We start from the raw sequence: 12,112 nt of genomic DNA, 5'->3' as shown, positions 1-12,112 counted from the left end.
TACTGTCTGCCTTAATGTCCTGGAATGTGGCTGATGCCCGGCACGTTTCTCTCGGAGTGCTTTTGTGCTAAAAGTGTAAATCTGGAGGCTGTCAAAAGTAGTTTGCTGCAGGAAAACATGAAATCCTTTGAAAATATGTTGGACACAAATGTACCCCTGAAACTTTGCCTCTGCCTGGCTGATCGCTGTTTTATCATAGGATTTGTTCGTGGAGGGAGCTTTCCCAGAGAGAGAACAGCCTACGAGCGCTATGCTGTGTCTTTGCATGGAGACCACAAGTTTCATCAGGCTTCCTGGAGTCTGGGTTTTTTGCGATGTGCTCAGAGGTTTGTGGTTAATGCACTAGATTGGGAAGCAGGAGATCTGAGTTAGAGTCCCAGCTCTGTGACAGAGTCACTGTGTGGCGGGGGCGTCCCTTGAGTTGTTAGTACAGATGCAACGGGCAGCAAGGATACAGCTTCCTGGAATAGCCAAACGTGAGCAATAAGAACAAGGGTTTTAATGTACAGGACCCAGGGGGCCCACTGGTTGGTTCTCAGTGTTTCCTTTTCTGGATCACCCGTGAAGGTCTCTGATGACAGGTTAAGGGCCAGTGTGACGTTGACTCACAGCATAGGCTGGGGAGGAAGATTTTGCCCTAAGGGCCTCATGGCTGGGGCAGCAGGAGTAGGTCCGTGTTGCCCACGGCACCGAGTCGGGCTGGTGTGCTCACGCTAAAAATAACTGGGTAGATGTTTCAGCTCTGCCCTGAAGGGGGAAAGGAGGCGCAGAACCTATGCTCCAGCCTGGTGAAGAGCTGTGTAGGCGGCTAGTTTTAGGGTGCTAGCATGAGCCCCACAAGCCCAACTCTGGCACCGCAGGCTGGGAGGGTCGGTGCCGTGGGCAGTGGAGATGTAGGGACACCCGAGCCCACAAGAGCCTGCAGGTTCTGAGCATCCATCAGGGAACTGTGAGATGGTTTCACTGGAGGGTTCCAGTGACTCCTAAGCCATGAGCTTTCCTGCTTCCTCTGCTGATCTTTTTTACTTTCGCCAGGTGGTTTGAAGCTTAGAGTCTCCCACCTCCCCCTTTTGCCCTGCTGCTTCCTGGCTCTCCACCGACTGGAGTCGTGGTCTAACAGGAGGACAAGGAACAGCTCCCTAAGTCAGCTCTGTGGGCACGAAGCTCTAAAGTTCGACTAAGCCAGGCCTGGTCCAGTGGTTGCATTGCGGGGGGGGGGGGAGGTTTGCAGGCAGCAGAGGCGTAGCAAGGGTATTATGCGCCTGGGGGCAAAGACAAAATTTGTACCTCCTATTCCCACTGCCGCCGCTTCTGTGCAGCGAGGCCCCGAACCTGGTGCATGGCTGAGACCGACCCTGGGGGAGCTTGTATAGCATGTTCCCCTGCCCTCTCCTATTTGGGGCCAGGCCCCCGCATGCACTAACCTACCAGCAGAGATGGAGGAGGGTCGGGCTGGGGGCGGAGAGGAGGCTCCAGACAGTGGTGGAGGAGGAGCAGGCGAGCTGAGGGATGAAGGGGAGTGGAGGGAGACTAAACTGGCGCTCCCTAGCGTGATGCCCGAGGGCAACTGCCCCTCCCAGCCCCCCTCGCTACGCCACTGGCAGGCAGCAGCTCTGGTTGCATAAGTCGTCTCTTCCCGTTTGGTTGGTACAGAGCCACGGGGGATGCTGTGCTCTGGGGGCACGTACAGGAGGCTGTCTATTGGACACATCCGAAAACGGAGTTCCTGAATGGGGCTGGGCAGGAGACGGCTTTCCAGTCCTGCCCCAAGTGTTGAGATTTCAAATCTATATTTTCCCCCCTTCTATGTCAGGATGAACCTGAGACTTCAGGGAGGCTAAAACAGCCCTCTGGGAAGTGGGGGACACAGCTGCGAGTCCCTAGTCTGAGTCGGGCATGGACTTGCACCTTGTTCTGGATCACCGCTGTGGGGTTTGACCAGAAATTCCATCCTGGACCCAAGAGACCTTCCCGACCAAAGTTTCACCCCTTTTGCAGGACAAGATTGTATATCAGGAGTTGCCACTTTCTGACCCAAGAAAATAATCCCATGGGAAAATTCCTAACTTGCTCTGGATCATCTTTCTGGGTTGTCGCAGAGCCCAAGAGAAGTTCTTTCTGCAAGAGAAGGCGGGGGAGCCCTCACATCCTGGCCAAATCCCCAGGTCCGATGATTAAATTCTGCTGCTGCTTGGACATGTGTTCATCATTCCCTGCCCTATGCGTCTCCGCACCCCAACAGGCTGGCTGCGTTTCAATGCCTGGCAAATCAACTCCAGCCAGAGACAACTTCTCAAAGTAAGACAACAGTCATGCTATTTAAGAGGGCTGAAGAATGGGGTGAATGGTGGTTCCATGCTGGGTCCTGATGAGGCAGAGATGTCCCATAAAGGGGCATTCCAAGATGCCTCCTACAGAGGCTAACAGAACCACGTGGGTCAGGAATGCTTGGTTATTTGGGACCCAACGGATATACCATCATTCTCCTATTTCCCTGACTCACCTGACATCAGAGCTAGCTCCGTGGGCTCAGGCATCATCAGGGTCTCTCATTAGTGCCATATTTGCAGGGAGTTCATCAGCACCTTTCCCCCAAGCGTGAAGACTTTGATACACAGCGGACATGGGTGTGCATGGAAGGCTCCAGCATTGTGGGTCCCCTTGCAGCGCCAAGGCAGTTGTGTGGTTAATACCTCCGCATCACAAAGCGTGAGAGATCAGTTTGTTTCGGGAATGGCTCTCTGGAGCATTCCCTCTTCATCTGAGGGGCTGTTTATTTTTTTTATTTCCTAGATTAATGCAGTCATTAAGAATTAATCTGCCTTGGGTTTGCAAGTGTGGAGAAGCAGCCAGAACACAGCTTCTCCGGTCCCATCAGTACTTCACAGTGGCAGAGATCCTGACCACGGACCACAGGGAAGGGGGAGAGTTTTTCCAAGAAAAAAATTCTAATCCCCCCCCCTCAATTTTTCATAGAAATATTCCTTGTGTTAAAAAAAATCCAGTTGCCTAAAAAGAATAGGCAATTTCCGATGAAACAATTGTCTGGAGGGTGGAGATGTTCATTTTGAAAACTAGTCTTTTTTTCACTGAACGGATCTTTGAATTTTTGTTCATATTTTTGCACAAAACGTTAACCAGCTGTATTCCAGTCCCACTCTGCACCCGTGCTCCACCTGTCCTGATCCAAGTGTGTTCTAGGACTCCATGAATACATCTACACAGCAACGTTCTTTTGGATTAACGGATGTTGTTCTGAAATAACCTAGTCCACTCGACACTACAAGCAGCAATTTTGACATCATGTCGAAATAATTTGGAGCGGACGGACTTCTTACTCCTACACCTGCACCCCTCCTTTTACGAGGAGTAAGGGAAGTCAGAGAGGAGTGCTCTACCTCAGCCTTCCTTGCTGTGTAGACAGGACCAAAAGCCGAGCTAAGCTATTTCAACGTAGGCTACGCGATTGACGTAGCTGAAGTTGTGTAGCCTATTTCAGCGGTAGCCCTGCTGTGTAGACGTGCCCCATGACTCCTGGGAAGGTCATCCTAGCCTCTACCGGTCAGAGTAGTTGCCAGCATGTGACAGAAGACAGCTGAGCAGGGGCGGCCCGTGAGGCTAGGCAGTTTCCTAGGGCGCCGCCAGCTGCGATGCCCCATGATTACGTCACAGCCATTGACGGCCATGCAGGCGGGGGCGCCGATCGCGCCTCCTGCCTGGGGTGTCAGCGGCTGCAGCCGGCATGGGACCGCTCCTGCAGCTGAGATGGAAGGAGCAGTCCAATGCAGCTGGGGTGGGCTCTGGGCCCAAACCCTGCTTCTGTGAGCTATATACACTCTGGCTTCCTACACTCTGGGGAACCCAGGCAGTGATGAACAGGCAGCCCTAAGCACAGTGCTCCTAACTGTGCACTGCTGTAATCAGAGGGGGTTGGCCCCGGTGCCTAATATAGACCAGGACTGAGCCCTGGCACTTCAAGACTTGCTGTGCCATTACGGATGTGTAAATATTCCTTGGCCCCGGTCTCTGGCAGCGAGTTACTTGAGCCTCGGCCCCTCTTTCCTCACAAAGGAAGCACTAGGGGATCCCGGGCAGCCCACGCAGAGCCAGCCCTCTCCGTTTGCAGGCTGGCCGGAGTACACAGGGCTCGCCCACAGCTCCCTCTGCCCCTTGGCTGGCCGCTTGCCAGCTCCCCCTCCGTTTCCATCCACGCCGACCCCCAGCTGTGGCTTCCCACCGCCCTGCGCAGAGATTGTAGAGGAAGCAGTGGGAGGCAGCGCCTTTGTATCCTCCTTGTTTCCTTTCAGAGGGGAACCCCTGCAATGCCAGGGCAGGGCCAGCTGGGGTCACCACTTTCTGAACCAGAAGCCCCCGCCCCGGGAAAGCCCTGCTGTGATAGCACACGGCTCTGTTCTGGTCTCTGCGCTAGAAGGCGGGCGGAGGGAGGGGAGCAGGCGCCCTGGCAGCTGGAGGAGGAGAGCCGGACCCGCTGCCCCTTGGGTCTAGGAGGGATGCTCCTGAAACGATTGCTTGATAAAGGCCGGGGGGCAGGAAAGGAGGGCTTCTTTGTCCGGTGGAGGCTGCCTTTTCATTAACCCCCTCACTGCTGGTGGGCCTGCCTGCGCGTCCACACCAGGAAAAACCCGTGAGGTCCTGTGTGTGTGTCACTCTCTCTCGGACAACACCCAGCCCATCTGGGGACAGTGTGTGGAGTGCGCCTCTTGGGCAGCCCTTCCACCGCACCAGGAGAGCCACATCTGGATGGACTCTGAGAGACCATGACGCCCAGAGGTTATCAGCTCAACCACCTGCACTTAGGAAATGTGTCTTGGATGCTCCTCAGGATGGCCGGCTGCATCAACGGGGTCCCATGGACGTGGTGGCCTGTCCCATTGCCCTGGGAGAGAGCGTCTCCTGCCCTGTGCAAGGAGCACACCAGCTATTCGTGGACCATACCAGCAGCACCATGAGGAGTTCATGCCAGGAAGTACAGCTGTAACCTCCACACCCAGTGTGGTTCACTCTCCCATGCAGGGGCACTTAGATCAGTTATGGCGAGAGCTAAGAACAAGAGAGCACTGCAGCCTAAGCTGGGTGCCAGCCGGCTTTATTGCTCAAGCTGTAGAGGCTCCTAGACTAAGCTCCAGATGTCCCTGGTTCAAATCCGCTTTGTGGTGGTTGCACAGACACTTTGTCCAAAGGGCCATTTCCTGGGGAGTGGGCTGAGACCGGCTTCAGCTCAGTACATGAATGAACCAAGGGTGACATCTGCTTGGATGAGTTCAGCATGGCTCTCCCAATGGTGAGGTTCCCTTCTTGCTCCTTTGTGGATGAAGAGGGTCTCTGGCTAGCTTCTCGAGGCTGCAGTAATGGACAGGCCATAGTCAAAGCTGTCCCCACCAAACAGGAGACTGCTAATTGATTGTTCCCCTCTTGAATCTGGCCCCAGGGCGCAACAAAGGCAGGAAGTGACACAGAATGAGGAGCAATGGTCTCAAGTTGCAGCGGGGGAGATGTAGGTTGGATATTAGGAAAAGCTATTTCCCTAGGAGAGGGGTGAAGCACTGGGATGAGGTCCCTGGGGGGGGGAGGGAGGTTGGAATCTCCATCCCTAAAGGTTTTCAGGTCCCAGCTTGACAAAGCCCTGGCTGAGATGATTGAGTTGGGGTTGGTCCTGCTTCGGGCAGAGGGTTGGACTCATTGACTCCTGAGGTCTCTTCCAGCCCTGGGATTCTAGGAGTCAAGATCTCTCCAGCTGTCATGGAAAGCATCAGGCATCAAGCTTATTCTCCTCTACCTCACCCCACAAAATACGGAGCCAAATTCTGTGCTGCTGCAACCCCACTGGAAGTATGTGAGTAAAGAGTTTAGCTCGTGTTCTACAAAATAAATGCCAGCTACATAGGAAAGGCCCTTCCGGGCAAGAAGAACAGGATGCCCGGCCTGCACAGGAATCTTTCCAGTCCTTGTCTGCTAATCCGTTCCCCAATTTTCCTCCATGGAAAGGGAAGACAGTCCACTCGCTTGCCTCCCTGTGTGTGACAGCAGGGATCGGTTACGTGTGTGTGTGGGAGACAGCGCTTAAAGAAGTCCTCTTTACATCGTTATTTATCAGGCAGATTCCACCAAAATCATAAGAGCATTAATAACGTCGGCATGTTCCCTTGCAAGCCGGCACATTTGCATTCCCTTAAAGGACAATGTGACTTTCCCAGGGTGAAAACCTTCCTTTTCGCATCTCTAATTCTGCGCCAGTTCCAGGGATTTTTTTTTTTTTTTTTTTTTACCTGCTGTTGACTTTGCCGTCTGCTTCTCAAAGGCCTCTTTTCTAAAGGAGTGAGTGAACACCAGAGAACTGATGGGAGGAAAACCAGCCCCGCCAGGAAAGGCTGGGGTAGACTGTTCTCTTCTAAGTGCTCATTTATCCACTGAGGTGTAGTAGAACTCCCGCAGTGCTAGCTGATCGATACAAATTGTATCTCTCGGTGAGACATTTAAAAACCCCGCTGCCTGGAGACAATGCCTGTGTAATGATGGAGAAACGGAGCACAGGTATATGGGCAACGAGGGGACGGGAATGTGGTGAATGCTGGAAGATCCCAGGCCTTTCCCACACTGACCTGCGGCAAGCAGGAGGAACAAGATGAAAGGTGAGACGGAACCCCAGCCTCCTGTACTGTTACGTCCAGCTTCCAAACGCCAGCTCCATCCGTTTGTCGTCAGTTTCCCTTGTGTAACGAGGGAAGGATCTGAGTCCTGAAGTTAGGGTCTGGAGTAGGACCCAGCTCTGATGTATGTGGGTGGATGCCCTGTTAGATTTGGATCTGGTCTTCCAGTGTTTGGATTGGGCGGGAGGGGTGCTGGCTTGTTATATTACATAGAGGAGCCCAAGCCAGGGTTTGGATCAGGATTTCCTTACGAGCGAGAGAGAGAAAAGGTTTGGAACCAGTGTTCCGGCTGTGCTCTTCTATAGCATGCCTGGGAGAAAAGCCGAGTCAGTGCACCGCAAGGACGGCAAACCTGCAGGATGTGGAATTAAAACACCTGCTAATTATGGTACCCAGCCTGTGAAATCCGGGGCTGAGGGAGGCCTTGAGACAAACACGGTGGCTGTCGTTCACGCCGAGCTTGGTTATAGATGCTAATAATAGCTGCAGATCTGCAAGCGCAGACAGTGGCAGGCGGGAGCTGGTGTCCCATGAAGGGAGTCAGGAAGGGGGTCCTCTCCTCCTGTCACCAGACTTCAGAACTGACAAGATGCATTATGGATCACGTGTTGTCTTTCACAGGGTCAATGCAGAGACCAGGACGAGGGAGCGCGTGGGTCTCCTCCGTTATGGCAATCCCTGTGTTTCTACTTCAGAGACAGGATGGCTGCACACTCAGGCTATGTATACACTACCGAGTGTTTTTGGAGAAACGGCTGTTTTTCTGAAAAAACTTCCCTTACGTCCACACTGCAATCGCGTTCTTTCGAGGGGAAAAAATCGAAAGAACAGAGGGTTTTTTCCGACATTGGTAAACCCCTTTTTACGAGGAAGCAGCCTTTTTCCGAAAGAGCTCTTTTTCGGGAAAGAGGGAGTTCTTTCGAAAGAAGAGGAAAAAGCACAGGTGCCCTAGTGGCCATTCCATCCACAGCATTCACAGCTTAAATGCGAGAGAGCGTCTATTCAGTGTGGATACTATCTTTCAAAGAAGCAGATGGCTTTTTCGATGCGCTTTGGCAGTCTGTACGCCCTCTTTTGGAAGAAGTTTTTTCAGAAGATCTCTTCCAGAAAAGCTTCTTCTTCAGAAAGCCTGCAGTCTAGATGTAGCCTCTGATCTGAAATACCCTGCAGGGGAGGGGAGTTTGGATCCACACCTTAACTTCACTGCTCAGGAGGGGCCCATCTAGCTGGCATGTTAAGCACTGCAGTGCCCTTCCGGGCAGTCAGCGATGCTTTTGCATAGCTCTCCCAGCTCGTCTCTCATCCTGTGGGGTGGTATCCAAAGTTGCTTGTTTGTCAGATGTTTCCCTGCAAGGCCCCATTTTGAATGCATTTGGAAACCCAGCTGACTCCAGCTTTCTATTTTAGACCCTATTACGATGTTACCCCAAGCACCTCCTGATCGTTATTGGGCTTACCCTCTCAACACCCCTGGGTGACGGGGCAGTGCTATTATTTCCAGTGTATCATTAAGGAACTGAAGCTGAGACAGGCTAGGGACTTGCCCAAGGCTACCCAGGAACCCTGTGACAGAGCAGGAATTTGAACCCAAGGGTTCCCAAGCTGCAGCAGTGTGTCCTGACTCCATCCCATTGTAAGCGGCTCGTTCTAAAAACAGAGCCCCAGACTTCATTGTTATTGTCTTGCCATATTCTGCTTCTTTATTCTCATGTCAATACAGACATTTAAGACCCAAAAGCTACAGCAGCATCTCACTGACAGGGGACCTGCAGCACTGTCAAATCCATGATCAAATAAAATTAGACCTTATTAACATACAACCTTTTCCTCATTCTTTTGCAATATGTAACCAAGGCTTTCACTGGGAGATGAAAAAGGGCAGAGAACCCAGCTCCCTCTAAGGAATTTTAAGAACTAATTGATTTCTCTCTTTTTTTTCTCTCTTTTGACACCGAGTCTGAGGCTGGTTTGCAGGGGGGGTTGTTTGTTTAAAACGTAAGTTTTACCCTAGAAGATTTAAAAATCATGATAGCCCTTCTGATGGTTTTCCGCCAGGGCCCTCAAAGTGTTTTACAATGCATTGATATACTAACATGAAGCCAGCTTAAGAGTCTGCAGAATGGAATAGTCAATGCAAAGTAGGGATGTTAAATATCGGTTAATTGAATAGTTAATTAACCTCACGAATTCTTATCGGTTACTCGACTATTCCATAATCCTCCAGCCCCACTCTCGAGGAGCCCCCTGCCACTCTGTACTGCTGCCTCTGTATCAGAGGCAGCAGCACAGGGTACCAGCTCCCCTTGTGGCTCGGCTGCCTGTCACTCCATGCTGCTGCCTCTGATACAGAGGCAGCAGCACAGGGTGGTAGCAGTCCTTGTTTGTGGGGGAAGGGGCACTGAGCTCTCAGACCCAGTGGGGGCCAGAACTGAGCTGGGCTACCTGCCCGCTTGGCTCCTAATACACTTTAAATGCAGAACCACAGAGGGGGTAGGTCCAGGACTCAGCACAAACCAGGACGGAGCCAGGCTGCTGGCCAGCCTGCTAAGAACTGTACTGGCAAGGGGCAGGGGGGAAAAGCATGTAGTCTATAACATTAACTGATAAGCTTTTGCTTATCGGTTATTTGCTTAATCGATTACACTATTACATCCCTAGGGCAAAAGGGTGTAAGTGTCATAATACTAGTATTCCAGCTAGGGAAACTGAGGCCCTACCTCTATTCAGAATGTGCAAGAGTAGCAAAAAGTATTTTTTAAATGGATGGGGAGGGGGAAATAGAGATTCTTAATTTGATTCCATCCTGGCTGTATGAACATAAGAACAGCCATACAGGGTCAGCCCAACGGTCCATCTCGCCCAGTATCCTGTCTGCTGACAGTGGCCAATACCAGATGCCCCAGAGGGAGGGATACCCAACAGGTAATCCTCACTTGATTCCTCCCCTGTCACCCATTTCCAGACAAACACAGACTAGAAACACCATTCCTGCCCATCCTGGCTAATAGCCATTGATGGACCTAACCTCCATGAATCTATCTTGCTCTTTTTTGAACCCTGTTAAAGTCCTAGCCTTCACTACATCCTCTGGCAAGGAGTTCCACAGGTTGACAGTGTGCTGAGTGAAGAAAAGCTTCCTTTTGTTTGCCTATTTATTTCATTTGGTAACCCCTAGTTCTTATATTGTGGGAATAAGCAAATCATTTTTCCTTATTCACTTTTTCTACACCAGTCATGATTTTATAGACCTCTAGCATATCCCCCTTAGTCTCCTCTTTTCTAAGCTGAAGAGTCCATTGATTGGGCTTCATTGACATTTGAGTGTCTATAAACATTGTTTTGCACAGCTTTGACTAGAGCGGAGTTTCAAACTGAGTGGAAGCAAAACAGAGCACTTTTTATACATCTGTAAAACAACAAATAGCTGAGGGAAGGTAGAGAAAGAGCATCGGGTCTCAGTGCAAGAACAAGGAGACAAGAGAAATGAAAAGCTGATCGAAGGAGGTGCTTTGCTACCCAGTGCCTGATTAACCTGTGGTACTCATTGCCACATGACGAAGTTGAGCCCCAGGCCAAAATTCAAAGAGGCCATTTATATGGGTCACACAAACAGCCAGAGTTTTTAAAAGAAAGCGGGTGGCGGGATATTAAGTCTCATGGTTTAAATCAATTTCTGGTTAATAGATATTGGGCTAGAGACCAGAGGTGGGGGTAGATTATCCCACATCTTCCTGCTGGAGCTACTTACACCTTCCTCTGATGCATGTGGTGCTGGCTACTGTCAGCCAGGCCTCTGGGCCACATGTATGACCCAGCCGATGTTCCTGTACATAGAGGAGAATGGGGCTCTCTCAGCCTAGAGAGGTGGGGTGAAGCTGTACATCAGGGCAGAGCCAAAAAACACAGCAAAGGCCTCCTCCTTCCTAGCCCAGTGCCCAACTCACTGGGCATATTAGGCAGAAACCTCACCAAGTGAGGAAGTGCAGAGCGTGTGTCGATTACAGCCGTTAAATTAAAAGCACCCCCGACCCCTGTCTTCTGGTTCTTATGCTAAGATAGCAACAGGGAGAGCAGAGCTGTGAAACTGTCATTCAGGGTTGGCATTTGCATCTTAGCTCCGCCTTTCACGAGGCAGAGATGAGAAGGTGCTGCCCAGCCAGCTAAGGACACAATCAGATTGAGTGTGGAATTGCCTGGCTCTCATTGGTTTGGCTCCCTACCTTCGCATTCTTTAGGCAAACATATTTGCACAGTCCACTCCGCTTAATTGGGAAAACCTCTTCATTGGGACATCTTCCAGGGAACAGATTTCAGATCCATCCTGTACAGAATGGCCAACTGTATATGTGCACTACTGCCCTCCACTGGCTGAAAGGAGAACTGCTCATCTGTGAGTCTTAGCCCTTATACCACCTGTGGCAGACGAGTCACCAGGCCAATGGGGCCCATGCCCAGGAATCACAACCAATTGGGGAGCTCCAGAACTCTGACCCCACTCCTGCCTGCTCCTGTGTCCTGACCCCATTTTCTTGGGGGGGGGGGGGAAGCCCAGGGCCCCACAGAACCCCCACCCATTTCTGGTAGAGTGCTAACAGCCCAGATGGGTTCTTCTACAGCTCATGTGAGGGGCTGGAGCAAAAAAGTAGGGGGGCTGCTACATTCTGGATGGGAAAAGGGCACAGCCTAGTAAATACCATGAAGTCCTAGGTTCTGGATTTGTTACAATATCAGTGATGTCTCCCTAATGGAGAGGGAAAGTCTGTTGCAGGAGGATGGGGAGGGGGGAGGAATTTATAGCCTGCTAGAGTAGCACTGCTCAGACCACTTTCTAATGAATAGGGGTTGGTCCAAAACATTTTTTTTCATAGAAAAATAAATGTTTGCCACCTAAATGTTTGGCTTGGTGTTGAAAACACAGGGACCCACAATACAGAGAGAGAGAGAGAGAGAGAGAGAGAGTGTGGGGGGGAGACTCTAGATTTTTTTCACAGGAGAAAAAAGGCCATTTTCTCACCCCACTCTATGCAGGGAAACAGCAGAATCCAGGAGTTCTACCCCCAGCTCAAACAAAAGCCAGGGTAGAACCCAGGATCCTGCTTGCCTCTTCATGCCTTGATGGACCCTGGCACATCTGGCTTCCAGCTCCCTGCTGGACTCCTAGACCAGTTCTGGGTAGAGCTAAGCCGAGAGCCCACCCAGCAGCCCTGCTCCCCTCCCCCACACACCTCAGCTCTAACCACTGGGCCTCAGCGCCCTCCCAGCAACAGAACAAAAGTTCAGGAGCCCTGCCTTCCAGCCTCCCTTTTCTTGAACCCAGGCCCTGCTCTAACTAGTAGGCGCTCTTGCCCTCGACAAAAGGAAACTATTTACACATACAAATCAAGGCCTGGGGGCATCGGGAAAGGGAGGGAGCAGGGCAGGGCAAGAAACCAGCAAGAAATTGA

Source organism: Pelodiscus sinensis, chromosome 24 (assembly GCF_052426305.1).
Source record: "Pelodiscus sinensis isolate ZL-2025 chromosome 24, ASM5242630v1, whole genome shotgun sequence".
In the NCBI taxonomy this organism is placed as follows: domain Eukaryota; kingdom Metazoa; phylum Chordata; order Testudines; family Trionychidae; genus Pelodiscus; species Pelodiscus sinensis.
Note: the sequence above shows the minus strand (reverse complement) of the source record.